The sequence below is a fragment of the Eptesicus fuscus genome, chromosome 4, assembly GCF_027574615.1.
Source record: "Eptesicus fuscus isolate TK198812 chromosome 4, DD_ASM_mEF_20220401, whole genome shotgun sequence".
Taxonomy (NCBI): Eukaryota; Metazoa; Chordata; class Mammalia; order Chiroptera; family Vespertilionidae; genus Eptesicus; species Eptesicus fuscus.
Window position 1 is genome coordinate 45,144,011 of NC_072476.1, and position 21,780 is coordinate 45,165,790.

At 43.0% G+C, this 21,780-nt stretch overlaps 1 long non-coding RNA gene and 1 pseudogene across 1 annotated transcript; one reads left to right on the forward strand and one right to left on the reverse strand.

The window, feature by feature from the left end:
- Positions 1–8,652: 8,652 nt before the first annotated feature.
- LOC103288784 (keratin, type I cytoskeletal 18-like) lies at positions 8,653–10,005 on the reverse strand (annotated as a pseudogene).
- Positions 10,006–13,574: 3,569 nt separating this feature from the next.
- Positions 13,575–21,497, forward strand: LOC114232584 (uncharacterized). Its single transcript, XR_008555820.1, has 4 exons — positions 13,575–13,635; positions 16,774–16,903; positions 18,448–18,525; positions 21,195–21,497. It is a non-coding gene; the product is annotated as an uncharacterized LOC114232584 (long non-coding RNA).
- Positions 21,498–21,780: the final 283 nt, after the last annotated feature.

The following is a 21,780-nucleotide window of genomic DNA, read 5'->3' on the forward strand; positions in this document are numbered from 1 at the left end:
TGAGTCATCAGATTGGTTTACCAAGCAGGAGGAAATTAGTTGTCTGTGCATTTATTCCCAGCACTCACTCTGCCTTGGGCCCCATGCCTTATTCATGGTTCAGGGAGGACTGGTTGTGGGTGGCTACTCTGAAGTCTCCTGGCTCACCTTCTCCTGTGGGAGATGGTCTCCTGCCAGAGACCTGGCCGAGCAACCTGGAGCATGGTGTTTCCTCAGATGCCCAGACCTCAAGTGGGGGAGACACAGAGGTGACGCTGACGGGTTTCTAAGTGAGGCTAACTGGAGGTCAGTGCGGCACAGGCTGGGGAAGCTAGAGTAGGGATCATTGGCATTTCCTTCAACCAAATGACTCTTTGGATAAAAGCTAGTCAACTAACCAGTTGGTTTGGCATCTTGTAGACTCCACCACACCCTTCAAGTTGCCACACTGATATACAAACATAGGGCTTTGTTTTCTAGGAGTTTTTAATGTATTTCCCAATCTTCCCAAATTCTTTAAAGTATATTTGACACTATATTTTCTTTTAGTCTTATTACTATTTTCTTAAAATTACACACAAAAAAAATCATGCTTATTATAGACACCTGAGAAAATTTAGAAAAACAACACAAAGATGTAAGAATAAGCCCAGAGGTCATCTTTGTTAACATTTTATAACATATATTTTTTCTTTGTTATTATTGCTTGTCAATCTTTTCTTTTTTTTTTTAGTGTATTCTAGACATCTCTCCTTGTCAATAAATATACTTCTGTACAGCAGAACAATCCAGAACAAGAGACCTATCTGGCCACATGGCAGCTGTTTAAATGTGAAAGACATTATCCTAGCCTCTATTTTCTAAGTTAAACCTCTTCACTTTCTTTCACATTATTAAAAGCTTTCCAGACACTCCAACATCCTTCTTGCCTTTGCTGGTACCTCTCCAGCTAACCAAAGTCCATCTTAAAATATATTTCCCGAAATTAATTTGTATATCCTAGCTGTGATCTCAGCAGACAGCTCAAAAAAGTATTTCAAGTAATCTAGAAAAAAAAAAACACTTCTCTGAGTATTTTGGCTTAATGAGTAATGAATCAAAGCAAGCATTGGCTGTTGATATGGCTGTTGTTTGGGGAGATAGCACCCTACCCATTTTTGCTTATGACCAAGAGAAGTCCTGATGTGGTAAAATCAACAAGAGGAAATTACAGAGATTCTAAGCCCACACATGGACTAATGAGGAACAAATGCCTTGGAAAACAGAGCTCTCTGTCACTCATGGGTCTAAGCTAAGAGAAGTATGCTTACATTAGAGTATTTAGGAGAAATTGTTGAATTGGGGGCAGGAAGATTAAGCCAGATGGCCTAGAATATTGAAAAATAGAAGTTAGAAGGAATAATAAAGATTATTATCCAGGAAACTAAGGCCCAGAATGGGGATTGGCATTACCACAGTTCACACTAATTATTGGAAGAAAGGGGAATAGAGTCCAGATTTCTAATCCCTGGCTCAGTATACTTCTCACTACATGTTATTCTTTCCTATAAGGCCCATGCAAATCTCAATTTCATTGATGCTGTGTCTCCCCGAAGGGGATCAGGTGAAGGGATGGGAAAATTACTTACTCTCTGGATTTTATTATGAAGTTAATGCTGTCAAGGGTAAAGTGTCTACTTATTCTTAGTCTATTCCTTCCCACCAACCAATTGAACCCTTTCATTCCTACAAGTAGGTATGTCATTTTTAGAATATATTAATAGAGGTCTCAGTTATTTCCCACTTAAATTTTGACATTACTTGATAGGCATTTCAATGGAATATTTCTTAGTACATAGGTTAGAAAATCATTTATTCTTTGGGCCAAATGGAACAAAACAATGATTGACCATTGAGATGTCATATTTAATGATAGAAAGAGCAGAGCCACTCATGAAAGAAAAAAATTCTTTTGGGCACATCCTGATAACACATGGGACTAAAGGACATACTTTGACCCAGGGATTGTGAGATTTCTGAATTGACTGGAGCTCTTTGAGACCCTTGGGATTCAGGTCCATTTATGACCTGAGGTCAAGCCTGCTGACACCTTACTCTCTGGTGCCAGCTGGCCAACCATTGCAGTGCCAGCTTCTCCATCTGTTAAATAGGGGTGCTTTCATCACTGTCAGTCTCTAAGACCTTCAGGTCTATTAGGAGGATTCATGAGCAAGAGCCATAAGAATCAAAATATGAAGTACCATTATCAGATCCTTCAACTTTTAGTAAAAAGCCTGGGCAGTAGAAGTAATCAAATGCAATATGGCAGAGAAAAGTGAGTAGAGAAGAAAATTTTAACTGTTTTTAATAATTGTGACTTCAAATCTATTTCATTAATCATAATATAAGGTTATAACCCCATCCCTTACCTTTCTTCCCTCTTCCTCCCCCTTTTCTTTATTCCTTTTCCTCATGTTTTCCCCTTCTTTCTTCTCCCTCCAGCTATTTATCATATCACAAATTTCCCCTTTATTTCTTTATTTCTGATCCCATCCCACTATCCTTTGCTCATCTAGGAATATCAAGATGCACTTTAGCAATGTAGGCATGGGGAAAGGTAAGATACATGAGCAAGAAGTCAACCATCTTTCCTTGTTTGAATTTATATTAAAATATGTTTTAGACCACCTATAAAGTGCAAGGCACTGTGCTAGACATTATAGAAGCTACAAACAGGTGAGCAGATATTCCCTAGTGTTTAAAGTTTAGTGGGGGTTGGGGGTAGGAGAAAAAATAACCATGACTTGGGAGAAACTGATTAGTTCCTTAAGAGAGGGAACATGACTTGCGCTGGGAGAAGGGAGTAGTCCATGTATATCCAATGGAATTTATAGAGCTAGGTCCATGGAGTGATTAGTATATAGCAGTTAATTTATTAATCATTATTCAACAAACATTTATAATGTGTTTCTATGTATCATTTATTATGCTTGGAACTGGAGATATGGCAGTAAATAAAGGCAATATGGTCTTCCTTTAGTCCTCAGGTTTCTTCAACTATAATATGGGAGCTTGAACTAAATGGTATTTAACATGACATCTAGGCTTAATGATTAAAGATGGAATGTTTGAACTTGGTACTTGGAAAAAGGGTTCTATGATCAGAAAAGTTTGGGACATGCTGGGATCAAAGTTAAACATATCTTGCCCAAGGTCATATGGCAAACCTGTGACCCAACCTTGGGGTGATTGGATGTTTTCTATCTTGATAAGGGTTTGGGTTACATAGGTGAATGCATTTGTCAAAACACAGCACCTGTAGACTTAGCATTTGTGAATTTCAGAGTATTTAAATTTTATATCAGAAGGAAACATCTGTGAACAGACATCGAGCTCTAGCTAATAATATGCATGCTGCTGAAACCGGTTTGGCTCAGTGGATAGAGCATCAGGCCTGCGGACTGAAAGGTCCCAGGTTCGATTCTGGTCAAGGGCATGTATCTTGGTTGTGGGCACATCCCTGGTGAGGGGTGTGCAGGAGGCAGCCTGATCGATGTTTCTAGCTCTCTATCCCTCTCCCTTCCTCTCTGTAAAAAATCATAAAATATAATATATATATATATATATATATATATATATATATATATATAGCTGAAGTATTTAGGGGGAAGTGTATTGAGAATTATAATTTACTTTGAAATGCACCTAAACTAAGATGGAGTATGGATGAGTAGAGGGATGGATGGATGGATTGATGAGATACAGTAAAATGATCATGATAGAATCCAGGTGGGATCATGCCAATATTCACTGGAAAGTGCTTTCAACTGTCTTGTATGTTTGAGATTTTTTCATAATAAAATTTTTAGAAAAAAAATCACTGTAGCCAAAAGGGTCTACCTAAGGGTCTGGCTGCTGGGTCTCAGTAAGACCTGTAAGCTGAAAAAGGCACCCTGTTGTATGTGATGATTCCCCTCTGAGGCAAAGAAGGCTCACCCTTTTTCATATCAAGGAAAGCAAAATTCCCTCCAGCTCAGTTGGTCCCCTCATATTAACAAACCCCAGAGCGCTCTTTGAGGCATAGCGAGCAGTTCTGAAATAACTCCTCTGCTTCAGCTGTCATCACCTCTGTTCCCAGCTGTTCCCTTGGCTTTGTCAGCTCCCACTCCCCACCCCAGCAGTCACTCTCTCACTATTGTTCCTCCCCAGCCTCCGTGGTGCCTCATGGCCTGGGTTTGGGCAAGTCCAGGAACCCTCTGATTCCTTCTTTGCCCTTTCTCTCTCAATCCCATCTGAGATAAATCCAGGGATTTGAGCAGATGGCCCTGTTTATGGTTTTAGTTGTTTAATAAATTAATCAGGCACATCTTAAACTCTGATTTTAGTCCATTTTTGAATTATAATAATTCCTGGCATTTGCTTTTTAAAATTACAAGAACTTTCCATCTCTTTCCAAAATGCTCATTTAAATTTTCACAAGATAGACTGGCAAGTATTATTCAGCTTTCATGGATGGAGAATCAAGGAGATGGTGCAAAAACATTTATGGAGTTCCTACTGTATGCACTCACTTGCTGCATGTGTCCCACTTAAAACCCATGACCTCCTTGGGAGGTGCTTGTTATATTGGCACCACTTTTACAGGTGAGGAAACTGAGGCCCAGAGAGAATATTTTCTGAGGTCCAACAACCAGATGACAACTGACACAAGAAGTGTAGTTCCACAGAATGTCAGAGTAGGAAGGGGAGTCAGTGAATTCCCAGACCAGCCACTGCATTTTCCAGTTGGGGACACTGAGGCCTAGAGCATAGATGTGAGCTATTTAGAAGAAACTCTAGAATTAGAACTCAGGTCTACATTTTCTGACTTGATTTAGAAAAACAAGAAACTCCATGTAGATTTAGACATATGGGGAAAGTTGGAGAGTTTCACACCCACAGGGTATCTGTATGCCACTTCCAGGCTGGCATTGCAGATTTTAAATTTGGCATGAGCCGCGTGCAGGGTTGTCTTGAAAACTTAGCTGCACACAGCCTGCGAGGCACTTGGGCTTCCGGACATGCCAGTGTGCCTTTGTTCACTGTCTCACAGGACAGGAGGTATGGAAAGCAGAGCAGATCCAACAGTTGTGACATAAACATGGACATGAGAAGTGAATAGGGAAAAAAACAACCCAAAAAACGTGGCACATAGAGCCCGCCGCAGCCAGGCCCTGGGCCTGCTCTTTTACAGCTCCCACATGTCACATTCTGATTCCGTTTGACGGGGCTTGAGGGTGAAGGGGAGTGCCAAAGCCCCGTTTCCTCACTGATCTCATTTGCGGGTAGCATACGCTTTCTTATCAAAAGCCTCTGGATATGGCCGTACACTCCCAAGTACTGCAGACAGAATCTCACTTCTGAGCTGATATTTGCCTCCCTCTTCAAACAGAGTTGGTAGCTCGACCCGAGGTTACTTTATATATTAAGTTGCTTGTATATCAGCCAAAATTGCTTAGTCATTTAACACACGGGGCTCCTGTCACTGGAGGTAAGCCATCCTGTACGAACTGTCCTGTGAAAGTTGGCTTGACTGTCTGAACGTCATGTAACAAGGCTGGGTTTGGACTTTATTTGGACTCCTACTTAGCAGAGGACTCACCTCTTACTGGAAGTGTGACTGAAAAGGGACAGTATTGATCTTGCCACATTGCAACCTGGGTTGGACTACTGATGTCCCACGCATACTATTATGTAAGCCTGAGTGAGCCAAGCTTTGGTGAATGTACACTTGCAGACAGCTGGCATCTGACTATTGTTGGGTCCTATGGGGCCCAGTCATTCCCTTGGTACTGGGGCTGGGTTTCCCTGAAAGGAATGGGTGTTCTCGCTGTCAGTCTTCCTAGCCCGTTATTCCTAGGCAAGGTGACCGTGTCACGTAACATCCAAACTGGGCTGTTTGGGGAGTGAAATGGGGAAACTATTAATAATTATACTGGAACCTAAGGTGTGAACCAGGACCAATGGTCATCTCTCTTTTAGGACACTCAGCGGTGAAATAAGAGAAAAGACTGCGTCCCTGGGCTCCGAGGAGGCCTGGAGCACTTCCTGGCCACGGCGGCAGCAGACTGGGCACTGAGAGGGAGAGGGTCGAAGGGACCCTGGGGGCAGATCTGATTCTTGGCACTTGTTGGAAGCTGGTCTTTGAATTGTACGTGAAGTCCAGTGTCTCTGGTTTGTAGGTGCAGATTCTTCAAATGATAGTGCCTGGACTTTTGTTACGTGTGGAGAATGAAGGGAAGGCCTGGGCTGGGTAGAGAAACACCAGGAGGAAAGAAGTGTCCTGTCCCTGGAGGGTTGAGTGGTGGGAGCAGTTGGGGGGCGGGGGTGTGTGCAGGGGTGTCTCCAGCAGAGCAGAGCCATGCACAGCCTACAGCATCCTCGGGAGGCAGCAGGACAAGGACGCTGGTCCAGACAGGCACAGAGGTCAGGGGCCAGGTGAGGAGGGGAAGGAAGGGGCCTGGGGCAGAGGTCCTGGCTGGCCTGTTGAGGGCCTTCCACCCTCTGTGCACACAGCCTGGCTCCCGTGCTTTACTCGCCTTCCCAAATCCGCCTCACTCTTTCCTGTCCGAGTGATATCACGGGGTATTTATTTTGCAATCACAAGGGACAATGCTTTTAGATTTTGTTTCTTCTTGTGGCTCCTCATCTTTGGAGGGGATAATGGGTGTGTTTGGGAAGTGGTCTGAGTTCCAGGCTTCCTCATACTCTGCACACACCTCTGCATTTGAGTTCTGAATTGTAACTGCCTGCCGGCTTATCCGGCTGATCTCTCTCTCTCCCACTCCCTGTGCTAACAGCGACTTGAGGTTGTCACATCCCCACGGCCCAACACAATGCTTGGCTAAAAGCAGTAAGTCTTGTATAAATGATGGGGAGCAATGGAAATGACTGTGAGGTGGGAGAAAGATGTCAAGATCTAGGCCCCATGCTTCTTAAAATCTGTGATATCCAAGTGGCTTTTCCAGGGTAATATAAAAACTCCAGTCTCATCTTTTTCTATTGCTTTCAATTTGATTTTGTTGATCTCTTCCTACCCTACAGAGAGAGGGGAAAAATGGATCTTACTATTGTGGCTTTAAAAAAAATTGGAGCAAGAAGCATTTATTTTTAATTAAATGCTTCTGGAAATATTTTTCTGAGCGCTTACTCCCTTCTCTCTCCCCTCTCCCCCCAATAGTTCTTATAACTAATAATATATAGGGATGCTTTTCTTTTACCACCTCCAATTTTTCAATTGTCAATATTGCCTTGGAGTTCTGAAGACATTTCATACCATAATCTAGAAGGAGTATTTACCTTGCAGTTTTCTTAGAAAATTTTCTAGATTGAGCACAGGGCATTAGAAGAAATTACATGCTATGCTGTCTGGTTGTATGCTTTCGTGAGTTTGTGTCTGTTGTCATTATCCCCCTGTTTCTCACTCATAGGGACATTATGCTTGACATTGCATTTGAAATTTTGTTTGTAGAAAAAAATGTGAGGCCAAGGATGAGAACATAATGCCCCACAGAGCATTTTCATTTGCAGCTGACACTCAGGGACCACCTTAATTAAAGCCCCAGACTTGAGATTCCCTGAGTCACCCCTGTGAGGACAGTGTTACTTCCCATTCACTCTCACCGCTGTGGTTGCCAAACTCACCTGCACCTTGGAATCGCCTGGGGAGCTTCAAAATACCCTGATGCCGGTGTCCTACCCCAGAGACTGTGATTTAATCGGTCTGCGGGGTGGCCTGTGCTTTGGAATTGTTAAAAGCTCTCCAGTGATTCTAATGTGCAGACAGGTTTGGGAAGCTCTGCTCTAAGAGTAAAGCCCTTCAGGACCTCAACTTAGTGTGTGAGTATTTATCAGACTCTCCACTTGGCAGGCCCTTTTATCTGTTTTGCCAGTGAGGCCACCAAATACCACAGCTCCACATTGCAGCTGTTTCTTCCTGACTGGGGCAAAGGCAGCTTTGAGTACTTGCTTCTCAAATTCGTCCAAATTTTGGCATGAATATCCTTCAACTGTCTTATCAGCTCTTTGATGCTTTTAAGAAAAATTAAAATATATACTGTATTTAGATTTATAGAATATATATTTAATTATATATTTAATATATATTATACATATTTAAATATAAATAATCTTATATAATAAAAGCCTAATGTGCTAAGTGTCTGGTCATCTGCTAAGGCCGCTCAACCACTCGCTATGACAAGCACTGATCACCAGGGGGCAGACACTCCGACTGGTAGGTTAGCTTATTGCTGGGGTCTGGCCAATTGGAACTGAGCAAGATGGGCTGGACATGTCCTGAAGCCCTCCTGTGGTCCCTCCCCAGCTGGCCAACCTCCCGCATCCTTCCCCAGCCCTGGTTGTGCACTGGTGGGGTCCCTTGGCCTGGCCTGTACCCTCTCACAATCCAGGACCCCTCTGGGGATGTCGGAGACCTGGTTTCGGCCCAATCCCGCAGGCCAGGCCGAGGGACCCCACTGGTGCATGAATTCGTGCACCGGGCCTCTAGTCTTAAATAAATAGGTATATGTTATGTAGTTTTTCCTATAGTTGACCTCAATGGAAGGGTTGATCTAGCCTGCCATTAAGAGAATTGAAAATCTTTCCATTGCTTTTCTTTTTTTAATGTTCAATGATCTCTGAACTTTGATTGGCCTACTGTCCCCTTAGGCGGTGCCCCTCAGACACCACTTTGCCATCCACCTTCATGCAGGTGGTCACCATTTGGATGGATTGCATAGAGTTGCTGTGATCCACGTTGTCACCAAAATCAAAGTCCTTCCTTTCTTCCAGCAGGAGGCAGTAGGTGGAGATCTCATTCTCCAGCTTGACTTTGGTTTTCAGCAGGGCCTGGTACTCCTGGGCCTGGTACTGCCCCTCTGCCTGGGTCCAAGCCAGCTCTGCCTCCAGCTGCAGCAGGAGAGAGTGAATGGGAAGTAACACTGTCCTCACATGGGTGACTCAGGGAATCTCAAGTCAGGGGCTTCAATTAAGGTGGTCCCTGAGCTGAGTTGTTGAGCTGTTCCATCTGCATGGCATAGTGCATCGTCACCTCCCTCAGGCTGTTCTCAAAATTGGCCTTCAGATTTCTCATCAAGTCCAGGTCAGTCACCAAGGATTGAACCATACATCTCAGTTCCATGAGTATCATCTCAGCAGCTCCTGTCTCGACAGTCTGTGAGTTGACCACTATGGTGCTCTCTCCTCAGTCTGCTGGGACCAGTACTTGTCTAGTTCCTCTCGGTTTTTCCGAGTTAGCTCGTCATACTGGGCTTGGATGTTCGTCATGATCTTGCTGAGGTCTTGAGATTTGGAGGCATCCAACTCCCCGGTCAACCCAGAGTTGGCAATCTGGTTTTGTAGACCATTTACTTCCTCCTTGCGGTTCTTCTTCATGAAGAGTAGCTCCTCCTTGAAAGCCTGGATCTGTCTCAAGCTGCAGCCAGTGATATTGGTGTCATCAGTGACCTGTTAGAACCCATGGATGTTTCTCTCCACAGAGTGGTGCATGGCCAGCTCCATCTCATACTTGACTCTCAAGTCATCAGCAGCAAGATAGGCATTGTCAATCTGCAAAATGACATAGGCATTGCTAAAAGAACTTGCAAAGCCCTGAGCCCTCAGGTCCTCCGGGATCCTGAAGTAATGCACCCTACTCTCTGACTTGGGGTCCTTTCTTCTCCAGGTGTGCCTGGATTTTGCTCTCCAGTCTCCTCTATTATCAACCTCCAGGCTACTCACCCTCTCCAGGTATTGAATAGTCTCCTTCTTTCTCTGGATGACCCCTATGCCTGCCAGACCCTGGGCCATCTCTGCAGTCAGGACCCTGTGCCCCTAGCTGCCCCACATGCTGGTGGAGTGGGCCATGGAGACCTGGGAGCCCAAGCCCCCAGTGCATATATAGTCTCTGGCCACACTGCTGGCCAGCTGGGCCTGGTGGCTGGGTGACTGTACAGAGCCCAGGGTCAAGTAGTTGGTGGAGAAGGTGGAGCTGGTGCTGAAACTCATTGTCCAGGGAGGAAGGCAAGAAGCCAAGACTCAGGTTCGTGCTGTTCCTCCTCCAGTGTCTTTTAAAAAGAAGAAATGGGTAATATTTTGGAGTTCTTACCCTTTTGAAAATGTCTTTATTCTAGCCACTCCTTGGAGTCATAATTTGGCTGGGATTTGAAGTCTAGACTGAACCTTAATTTTCCTTTAAATATTTGAAGGCACTATTTTATTGATCTCTAACATTCACTGTAGCTTTTGAATAATCCTATTACTACCTGATGCCTGTTTCCTTGCAAATGACTCCCTCCCCTGCCCGCCCCCAACCTCTATGTGAACCATTAGGATCTCCTCTTTTCCCCCAGAACTCTAACATCTCACAATTTACATACTTTTATAAGGATTTTATTTCATCCATTTTCTTGGGCATAAAAAAGACATTTACCATCCAGAGATTTTTGTTTTACTGCTAAAAAAGTTTGTCATATTACTTTCATATTTTCCACCTCTCTGTTTTCTCACTTCTCTATTTTAAGAAATCATTTTGGTTGGATTCATCCTTTATGTTAATTATGTTTTCTTTTCTATTTTTTTTTGTGCTAATGTCTTTTTGTGCTAGTTTTTAGAAGATTTCCTCAACTTTAGTCTTCAATCTTTCTAATGAATGTTTTAATTTAATTAAATGTTTATTTCCAGAAGAAATTTTTATTTCTTGTTTTTTGATTTATCCTTTTACATAACCTCTACTTCTGGGTATAAGAATACATTCACTTCACTTATTTCTCTAGGGTTGTAGATTTTTAAATATCCTCCTCTATTTCCTTCAGATTTCTTTTTTTTTTTTTCTTTATTCTGTGTCTATCTTTCTCTTTCATGCTTAGTTTTCCTCAGTTACCTGGGAGCCTTGGCTTTCTGTTCATATTTAAGAGTCAGCCTCTAAAATATTGCTTGGAGTCTCTGAGTGAGTAGGCAGGACTTGACCTGTAGGCTCCATTTAGCAGGGAGTTCATGGAAGGAAGGAAGGAAGGAAGGAAGGAAGGAAGGAAGGAAGGAAAAGGAAGGAAGGAAGAAGGAAAGAGAGATGGAAGGAGAAAACAAAAAACGAAGTTTTGTCTGTAGGGACATTTAGTTTGTCAAAAAAGAATCTTCTGATATTCTTTATGTGTCTGTCAGCCTGGAGGGCAATTTGTGAAAAGGTGACTGCATTTCTTTTGCTGACTTCCATGTGCCTCCCCTCTGCTGCCTTCATCTGGGTATCCTTGAGTCTTGGCCTTCATCATTAAATTATACAGAAAATAACTCTTCAGTCACTAGACTTGGAAATGAATAGCCTGACTATGTGAGGAGAGGGAAGGATATGACTACTCCATAAACAAACTTTCAACAACGTCTATTTTCAGCTCCTTAGCTCAACCCAGCCCTTCGTTGTACCTGCTGTCTCCAAAACTGAGCATCTCACGGTTTTCCCTCAGGTGACTTGGCTCACTTATTAATGGTTATGCACCTCCGGGTGGCTTAGATCAGTGGTCGGCAAACTCATTAGTCAACAGAGCCAAATATCAACAGTACAACGATTGAAATTTCTTTTGAGAGCCAAGTTTTTTAAACTTAAACTTCTTCTAATGCCACTTCTTCAAAATAGACTCGCCCAGGCCGTGGTATTTTGTGGAAGAGCCACACTCAAGGGGCCAAAGAGCCGCATGAGGCTCACAAGCCGCAGTTTGCCGACCACAGGCTTAGATCATTGCTTCCTCTGCCATGTGAAATCACTCACTGCTCCTCTATCTGGCCTATCTTCTAAAATTGCATTGAATTCTTTTGTCTGCTTTCATCTTCTCTATTCTCTTTTCTTACACAGGTTTCTACTTTCTTTTTGTTGTTGTAGTTCCTTAACTATTAATTTAGTGGAGTCTTAAGCGGAAGAGAAGACAAAAATCCTCATTCTTGAAACATATTCCAATAAACCTTAGATAGCTTGTCTGTTAAAGACAATTTACTAGGATTGCTTTGGATTTATAGGTTAACTTGAAAATTGTCAATTCTGTGTTACAGTGTCTTCATATCCAAATATGGTAGGTCTCGCCATTTATTTTGATCATTATGACCTTCTGCAAGTTTTTGCAATTTTCTCATGTTGGCTTCATTACTAAAAATGCTCCTCTGATGAAGAGCAGTAATGACACAAATGAAAAGCATATTTGTGAGCCTGAAGATTGACCTGAAAATTTGACCCAGAACATAGGGCAAAAGGACAAAGAGAAAAACATATGAGGGAAGAGTTAAGAGACGTGGCAAACAGATCCAGTAATTCTAACAGCCTTCTAATAAGAGTTTCATAAGGATAGGACCAGGAGAATAGAGGAAGAAATGAAAGAATAAAATTTCCTCAAGTTGCAGAATGAGGGAAATACACATCCTAATCCACATGGTGGACAACTTTTCAGAAAGATAAAGAAGAAATTCTGAAAGATTCAAGAGAGCAAAGGTAAGTTAAATAAATTTATACCCTGAGGATTTTCTCCACTCATCACAAACAGATTGGAATCACTGACTACAGAGACAACAATAAAAACTGCAAATATTTATCCCTTTGTAGCAAACGTTGTCTGTTACCAGAACCAGGAAACCCAGTGGAAGTTGTATCAGCATGGCGTTGCTGTATTTGTCACTCTCCTTGCTAGACATTGAGGGCCCCCCCTCATTAACAGCAGAAAGCACAGAGCCCATTTATCTTCCAGATGGTTGTGATGCCTCCAGGCTCCCCACTCCTCCATTGAGCATGCTCCATTTGGAGAGCGACCCTCTCATCTTATCCTACCAGCAGTTCAGAGTCCCTAAAAACTCTTTGAAACAGAAGTGGGGGGTGGGGGGTGGGGGGACTTGGACACTTAGAATTACACGTTCCCCTGAATCTTGATGGAGGAGGAATATCCTTTACATTAAGGGAAAACCCAAAGCAAGGCCTGAGACTGCCCAATCTCAACCTCAGATTTCCCCCTTCCATTCAGAGGTCCCAAGAAGAAAATATGTTTATTCAATGATCCTCTTGAGATTTTTTAATATGGTTTTTATTGATTTTTAGAGAGAGAGGGAGAGGGATAGAGAGATAGAAACATCAATGAGAGAGAGAGACACCAATCGGCTGCTTCCTGCACTCCCCCCTACTGGGGATTAAGCCCACAACCCAGACATGTGCCCTGACCAGGAATAGAATTATGACCTCCTGGTTCATGGGTCAACACTCAACCACTGAGCAACACCAGCCGGGCCCTCTTGAGATTTTTAAGTGCTCTGCCAGATCTTTCCCTAATAAGATGTGGGGCAAATCAAATTGTGTATTTACTAAGCAAATGTATATAGCATATAGCTTATAAGCTTTATCTCCTCATTTTTCAGATGTGCAAATGGATTATAAATGGCAGCCTGAGAAGTATGGATGGATAGTCTCATCTGTTATTAGAGTTATGGAGAAGAGCATTCTTAAATGCTGATTATGTGTACTATACCTAATCTGTCCGAGCACACACTGTTGAAACCCTTTCCTTTGCCTCCTTTAGATGCCTCTGAATTATTGCCCAACTACAGGTTCAGGACTCTTCAAAGTATGAGCATTAGAGCCATTAACCTGAGAACCTGAACTAGCCTGAGAAAGTGAGTCTGTTTTCTAGGTACAGCCTTCCCTGCACCCCCCCACCCCACCCACCCCCCGCACCGCCCATTCAATTGCTCAATAAATGTGAGGTTGGTGCCTGGTGCTGGGAAGAAAAAAGATAAACATGGCCCTGCCTTTAAGGGATTCAAATTCCAGCTTCATCACCTACTGTCCAGGTAGGCTTGAGTAAGTCATTTAAGCTCCCTGATCCTTCAGTTTCTCATCTTTAAATAGAATGCTGGCTTCGCCTACCTGACTCACAGGGTGTGTGTGTGTGCGTGTGTGTGGTCAAATAATATACATAAAAGTGGTTATGCGAAAACCCATAGGACATTGTTATCATTTTCCTTACAATGTCTTTGTCCTAATTAATATGAGTTTCTAAATAAATGGTGGATTCAAATAATGCTTTCATTTCCCACCAGAATGAGCAGAGTATTTCTTCTTGGTGTGTGACAGCTCTTTCCCCTCCCTTTCATCTCCTGTCATCTTTCTTCATTGGGTTCTGTAGGGCATGTGTTAGTCACTTCTGCTCTGGGTAACTACAAAGTTCTCTGCCCTTCCCTTGAAACACCAGGAGAGAGTATGCAATGCCATTGGCTGGGAGGATTCTCACTGAGCTCTCCTGAGTTGTTTCATCCTCCATTCCTGAGCTTCCCAAGGGCTGTCCCAACTGTTATATTGGGGCTGATCAAGAAGGCAAGGCTGATTTTCCATGGTTCGGTTCTGATTTCTACCCATGGTGCTTATCAGGCCAAACCACCTATTTTCAATCAAGTTAATGATAACTAACACTTCAGTGTCCTAAGAACTTTACATACATTAACTTATTTAGTCCTAACAACAACCCTGTGTGATCCCATGTCGTGGAGAAAACTGAGACTCAGATTATTTAACAAAGTTGCTCAAGGTCACAAAGCTGGTGAGTAGCAGAGCTAGACTTTGATCTCAAGAAATCACTCCATAGAGTCTAGACTCCTAACCACATAGTTATCCTGGCTCTTAAATTAGCTTTGCTTAACTGCCAGCTCAGAGTCAAGAAAATCTCCCTGCACTTAAAGCACCTAGAAGGGTGCTGGCATTCTTTGATGACTTAAACTCTGAGGTTTCACCTCCTCTGTACTCAATACTCCAGCCAATTGGACACTGATCTCCTCAATGCTTAACTATCAGGCTAATGGCTGGTTGAACCATGTGAAATTGTCCATTTTGGCCATTTTGGACCTATGCAAATGGAAATTTCACATGGGTCAACTTATTCTCTGCTGAGCCCCTACTTATATTATGCAAGGTTTGATTCCAAGCACTTCCTTTATGCCATTCCATCTAATCCTCACAACAGTGCAGGCATGCCTCGTTTTTATTGCTCTTTGCTTTATTGTACTTCACAGGTGCTGAGTTGTTGTTTTTTTTTGTTTTGTTTTGTTTTCAAATTGAAGACAAGATCCTCCACCAGCAAAAAGATTATGACTTTGTTGTAATACTCTCTTTATTGTGGTGGTCTTCCGCTGCGGTATGCTCGTACTTCAAAGTGTTTTTAATCTTCATTTTTGTGTGCAAGGTAACAGACTCAGACTCACTAGCTGGAGGTCACGCAGCAATTGTAAGTGGTAAATCCAGAAAGCCTGTTCCAAGATGGGTCCTTTTCCACCGCACAGCATCTGCTGTGCAGCTGGGCATCCTGGAGGCAAAAATGAAGGGTCACATTCAACTGGCAGACTGTAGTGATACTAGTTTTGAAGTGAGTCATGTGTCAAAAAGGGAAAATAATATGAGCTCTGGGAAACAGGCAGATATGACTAAATCAGTAGCAAAAATTGTCTTGGAAAACGGCATCAGACCAGCTCAACTTTCTTCAGCATTGTCACTGGAGGCATTGTGGGAGTGCTCGCTGCAGCTTTAAAGAGAATTGGGGAACTGAAGGTTGATTTGCCTAATTGGAGAACTCTGTTCTGCGCAGCCGATCAAGAAATGCATGTAAAAGAGCAGGAGACTATTGGAATTCCAGCTTGAGACAAATACAGCTCGGGAATACTTCAGGGGTAGTTTGGGGGAGAAGTGAGGTGGGGAGGTGTTTCATAGTTCAACCAGAAAAATTGAAAAAGTGGGGCTCCCTAGCATCCCTGGTGCTGACTGAGCCGTCTGGAGCTTGAGAATCCACCTGGAAACATTTTGGAATGACTATGGGCTGTAAGTTATGAAACCTCTGCTGGGAAGGGAGGCGGGAGTGCTAAATGGGCACAAACACACTGAGATGTGTTCCGATGAGGTGGAATATCACTCAGGAGTAGATGCAGAAACAGTTGAAGTGCTTCCCAGGTGCTCATTTTAAATCTTTGGTTTCCCTCTGTGGGAAACTGCTTTCATCTGGCTCTTTTCAACACGGATTGAGTCACGTGCTCTTTATTTGCCACAAGCCTGTATTTGCCATAACTATTTTAAAGCATTGGACAATTGCTGCCTCATGCTCCGGGGATTGATTGGAACACCCTTGCTGAGCTGCTGTCTCACCAAGCATAGGAGTTTGAGATGAATTCCCAGCCACTGGAACAAAAACTACCAAAAGAAAGTATGAGTGTTGTCATTGACGAACAGATCTTTGTTTTAGCTTTTTATCTGGCCAATCTGCCAGGTTGGAAGTACAAAGGTTTGCAGATTGCCTTCTCAGAGTTTATAATCTTTTTGAGGGAAATATGACACACACAGAGAACAGTGTTTTGCAAATGCCAAATGTATGGTGAATAGACAATGAAAGTTATAGGAAGCAAAGAGGCTGGCATTTGCAATGCAGCTAACGAGGCAAGGATTGCTATAGAAGGTAGATTTGAGCTGATCCTCATTCGGGGGTTCAGGGGAGAGAACAGAAGTCATTGCAGGCAGAGGGAATGGCACATGCATACACACGCACGTGCACACACACACGCGTGCACACTCATACACACAGTCTAGGGGCAGGAGAGCCCATATTTGCCTAGAACCTAAGTAAAGCAGTTTGGGAGAGTGGAAAAATTGTTGGGGAAGTAGCATGAATGCCCCCTTCTTTTCTCTATCTACATGCTCTCCCGGGTGACCTCATTCAGTTTTTCATGTTTAAATAATGTCTATGTACTGATGATTCCTTTTCTTCTATATTCCAGACTTGTTCATCCAACTACCTGTTCAACATCTCCTACAGGAATCTAAAACTGAACACACTCACAATGGAACTCTTGCCTTCCACCTCCCATGGCCTTCTCCTCTTGGTAAATGGCATCATGATTCATCCAGGTGAGCAAGCCAAAACCCTGGGAATCATGCTTGACTTCTTCTTTCACTTGTTTTCCCCACCTCCACTCCATCAAAAATAGGTGCCAGCTCTTCCACAAGAGAATCTTAAGTCTGTCCACAAGTCTCTGACTCTTACTGCTGCCACCCAAGTACCTAAGTCCAAGGCACCGACCTCTCCCACTTGCCATTCTGTAATAGCTCCCTGATTTCAATCCTTCCAAACGTAAATCCCTGCAATCCTTTCTCTACCCAGCAGTCAAAATAACCTTTTTGAACTGTTATTAGATTAAATGCCAGCAGATTACTCTCCTGCTGAAAACCCTTTGATGGCTTCCCAGTTCCCTTAGCATAAAACCTCAACCCTCACCATGGTCTGCACAGCCTTGCTTTGTGGATATCTCCCCCACCTCACCATCATGCCTGCCCAGCATCCATGCCTCGTGTTGTCATAACTGCATCTCCATATTTCTTTGGGGACTTACTCCCTGATTCTCACTGCAAGTGATCTTGGCAGGCTGACTCTACTTCCCTTCCTGCATCAGGGGGTCAGTGTGTAATACTAACATGGACAATCAGCATATTCTCTTCCTGTGTCACAGAGGTTGATCCAGAGATGAATGCATCCGAGTTGATCCAATAAGACTATTGCTAGAACATTGGGAATTGCTGGCTTGTAAACATGATGTATGTATGCCTGAACATTGGGAATTGCTAGAACATTGGGAATTGCTGGATTGTAAACATGATGTATGTATGCCTGAGCTACAGAAACTCATCCATAGGGAAAGGCTTCCTGAGCTAAAGCCCTCTCAGAACAAAGGAGACTAAGACATGGAAAAGACCAGGTCCTGCTGACTCTGTCGGAGCCCAGTGTAACCCCCTGCTATGCCTCTACTTTTCAGTTGAGCCAATAAATTCCCTTTACAGCTTGGGTTTCACTTGGTTTCCAGGCTAGTTTGCCCAGAAGGATCTGACCCCTGCCTAGACTTGAACCTTATCACAAACCTTTCTCCTTTCTACACTCATCCTTGGACCTGGGATACATTAAGCCCTTTCTCACCTCAGTGTCCTTGTCTTTGGTGTCCATGTTGCTTAGAATTCTCTTCCCTGGATTTTTAAGAGGCTGGCAAACTCAAATATCACCTCCTGAAAAAGCCCTTCCAAAACTACCATCTAAGTAAAGGAGAATCCTCAGGTTCCCTTCTATCGTGTCCCCTTCATTTAGAGCAGTGATCAGAATCTGTATCTCACTCATTTGCTTCTTTGTTTACTTATTTGTCATTTGGCTCCTCCATTAAAGTATTAGCTTCATGTCAGCAAAGATTTGTTTGTCTTGTTCAACTTATACTCTTGGGGTCTAGCTCAGTGCCTGTTACACAGTAGGTGCTTAGCAAGTGTTTTTAAATATGAGAATGAATGAATGCATGCATGCACGCTCAACTCTTCATAGACTCATTTTGATGAGAAGAAAGAAAAATATAGGAAATATTTTACCATAAAGGACAACAGACAGTTGGAAAATGCAATCTTTCTTTTTCTTGAAGACTTTACCTGGAAACGATGGAGCAGAAGGTCTTGCAAAGGAAGTGATCATAGCAAGATGTGTTCAACACAAGCCTATGGTGAGTCAAGGCAGCAGATGGTGAACTGGCTGTTGTATGCAAGGGCACAATCCTTACCTGACCTGTAAGTCACCCTCAGGAGCCACATCAGGTCGTGGGCAGCCATTGACCAGAGTTGCCATGCTAGGCTGAGGTATCAGGTCGGGATTATAGCTTCTTGCTGGCATGAACCACCACTTTCTTTGGAAGGGTTATGGAGGGAGGGAGCAGTCAGTTGTGTAAGGTTCTGCTTCTCTGATCTTGCCAGCAAGGCTTTTGGATGTACTACCACTCTAAGGTGATGTCAACCATAGCAAATATGTGCCGTGCTTGCTTCATGTTGGGACTGTTCTAAGTGTTTTATATGTATTAACACAATTTCCATAGCCACCAAGGTATATCTGTGATGGCCACCAAGTCTTTGATACATTTCCTCTTGAATCTGGCTGGGCTCTGTGACTACTTTGACCAATAGAATATGGTGAAAGTTAGGAGGTGCCTGTAATAAACTGTCTTTTGGAACTTGCTCTTGGATGCTCACTCTAGGACAAGCATGTCAAACTCAAAGGCTAACACGGGTCAAATAAACAAGGTTTAAGTTTATGTGGGCCACAAAAAAAAACAAAAGCTTCAATTTTCATAGAAACATAGATTTATTTCGATAGAGACATGCTGAAATAAATGAGTAATCGTTAACATAAAATAATAGAACATTTTAATAAAAATTTTTTCTTGAATATTAACTTACCAGACACTGAATAACTGCACAAATTAATAAGCGTAATGCAAATAAACCTATTTTTCTTATTCTCCGAAAGCAAAGTATTTCCTATTGCGCACATCAAACAAGTCAGTCCAAGACTAATGACGTGGCAACCAGCTGCTAAAACATTCCCTGCTAGTATTAGTGGAGAGAAATGGTACACCTGAGTGGAAGGTGCTAAAGGAAATGAATGCAACACGATTATAGTAATCATCATTAGCGAATGTTGTAGTTCGTTATTAATAATTATGTATAATAGGATATTGTAAAAACTAAGTTTTTATTAAAATGTTTCTTACATACTGTTATATTGGCTAGGCCGCAAAAATATTTGTTGTGGGCCACATGCGGCCCACGGGCTGCGAGTTTGACATGCTTGCAGAGAAGCTATTCACCATGTAAGAAGTTTGAGTACTTCACTGTAGAAGCCACAGTGAGGGGCCAGAGATTCCATGGATAGGCAGAGGGGCCAGCTGAGCTTAGCCTTGAATTGTTCCTGGTGAGGCACCAGACATGGAAAAGGAAAAGCCATCTCGAATCCAGCCAGCCCAGGTGACACCACATGGATCTAAGAACTGCCCAGCTGAGCCTGCTTAAAGTCCTGACCCACAATCTTGTAAGCAAACTAAAATGAGTGTTTAGACCTCTGTGTTTTGGCTGGTGTGCATTCAGCAACAGATAACTGGAACAGCCACACTATGTCCTAGGTGAGGTCTTTATCCTCATTTTACAGATGAAGAAACCAAAACACAGAGAGGTTCAGGGACCTGCTCAAAGTTGTGCAATAGTAAGAAGCAGACATGGAATTCAAGCCCAGGCAGTTTGGCTCCAGAGCCTGAACCACCACGCTCTACTCTGCTAGGTCTCAGCTGCCCAACAGTAAGTCCTGCGTGCCCTGGGCTACTTAGATTCAAGATTACTTAACCTCCTAGGGTCTCAGCCTTCTTATCTGCAAAATGAAGAGTTGGTCCAGATTAAATATCAAAAGCAGAGTTTCTCAACTTGCTTTTTAGCAGAAAAATTAGGCCAGACAATTCTTCATTGTGGGACTGTACTGTACCCTGTAGGATGTTTAGGGGTATCCCTAGGGTAGCACATACCCTCTGCTGTCCTGTTCCCCTCCTTGTGACAAATAAAAATGCCTCCAAACATTCCCAAATATCCCCTGAGGGGCAAAATTACCTCCAACTGTGAGCTATCTCAACTCTCTTTCAGGCTCACTTTCGCCGTTTTGTTACCTCTGTAGCATGCTCCCCACTGTCCCCCTAGCTATGCTTCTCTAGTGTTTAAAACTGAGGATGATACTACAATGGAGATGTTGATGGGACTTTGTCCCTGGTAGCCTGTAAGCTCCATAAGGACACTGTGTCTTACTTGTCTTTGTGTTTTCAATGTGTAACGCAAGTCTTGGCTGGCTCAGTGTTGGTGCTCAGTAAATTCTTATTACAAGAATGAATGAATGAATGAATGAATGAATGAATGAATGAGGTGGTACATTGTGGTAGTTTGTGAGCATGGGTTTTTGAGTCAGCTGAAGCTGGTTTGAGTCCTGGCTCTGCCACTTACCAGCAGCATAGAGTGGGGAAAGTTACGCAATCCTTGACACGCCTCTTTGAAATAGAGACAGTGAATTATCTACTTCACAGGGTGTTGTAAAGAGAAAAGATAATATCTGTAAATTGCTTAGCTCACTGACATGTAGTAAATGGTATCTTTTACAAAACAAATGGGTTTTCATTCCTGCCTCCTCACCCTTCACATGCCTGTTTCCTCTTTCTACAATTCTGCCAGCAGAGTTTGTTGACACAGACACTGTTGGGAAGTCTATTTCTCTTTTCCTCAAGAATTCCTCACTGTTGATGTGAACTTTTCTCTACTCAGTCCTGGATTCAAATTTGGAATGCAATCTTCTCCGCATTGTCACCAGGTGCCACCTCACCCCCATGCCCTCTGACTGACCCAGAGAACAGGGCAAGTCATCTGAAGTCTTAGGGAGGACTCACAACTTGAAGCTGGGAAGAAGTCAAGCTCAGGTGACCAGATGTCTTCCCTTCAACCTCAGGAGCAAAGGCTGGACTGGGAACCAGATAAAGGGAGGTGGCAGGCAGAGCCAGGAGCAGGGGAGACCATGGACAGACTATCAGCAGCTGTGTGGTAGCAAGATATGCTTGTTGCCCTGCCCTTCACTTCTGGGGGACAGCACTATTAATCACTAATTAATAAATGTAGCCTCAGGTAAATTAATTAACCTCTTTGAACTTGAGTTTCCTCATTTGTAAAATAGGGGTACTAATAAACCTTCCTCCCAAGGGTTGTGGTGGGAATTAAGTGAGGTAGAGTCTAGCCCAGATGCTAGAGTATAGAACTCAGTAAATATTGTTATTTTGTTGTTTGTAAATATTGTTGTTGTAGTGTTATTACATTATTATTACTTTCATCATTATCTTTGCATCTTCAGCACTTAGTCAGGGTGTGTTACTGCTCGATATAGGTTCGTTGAATGAAAATGAGTG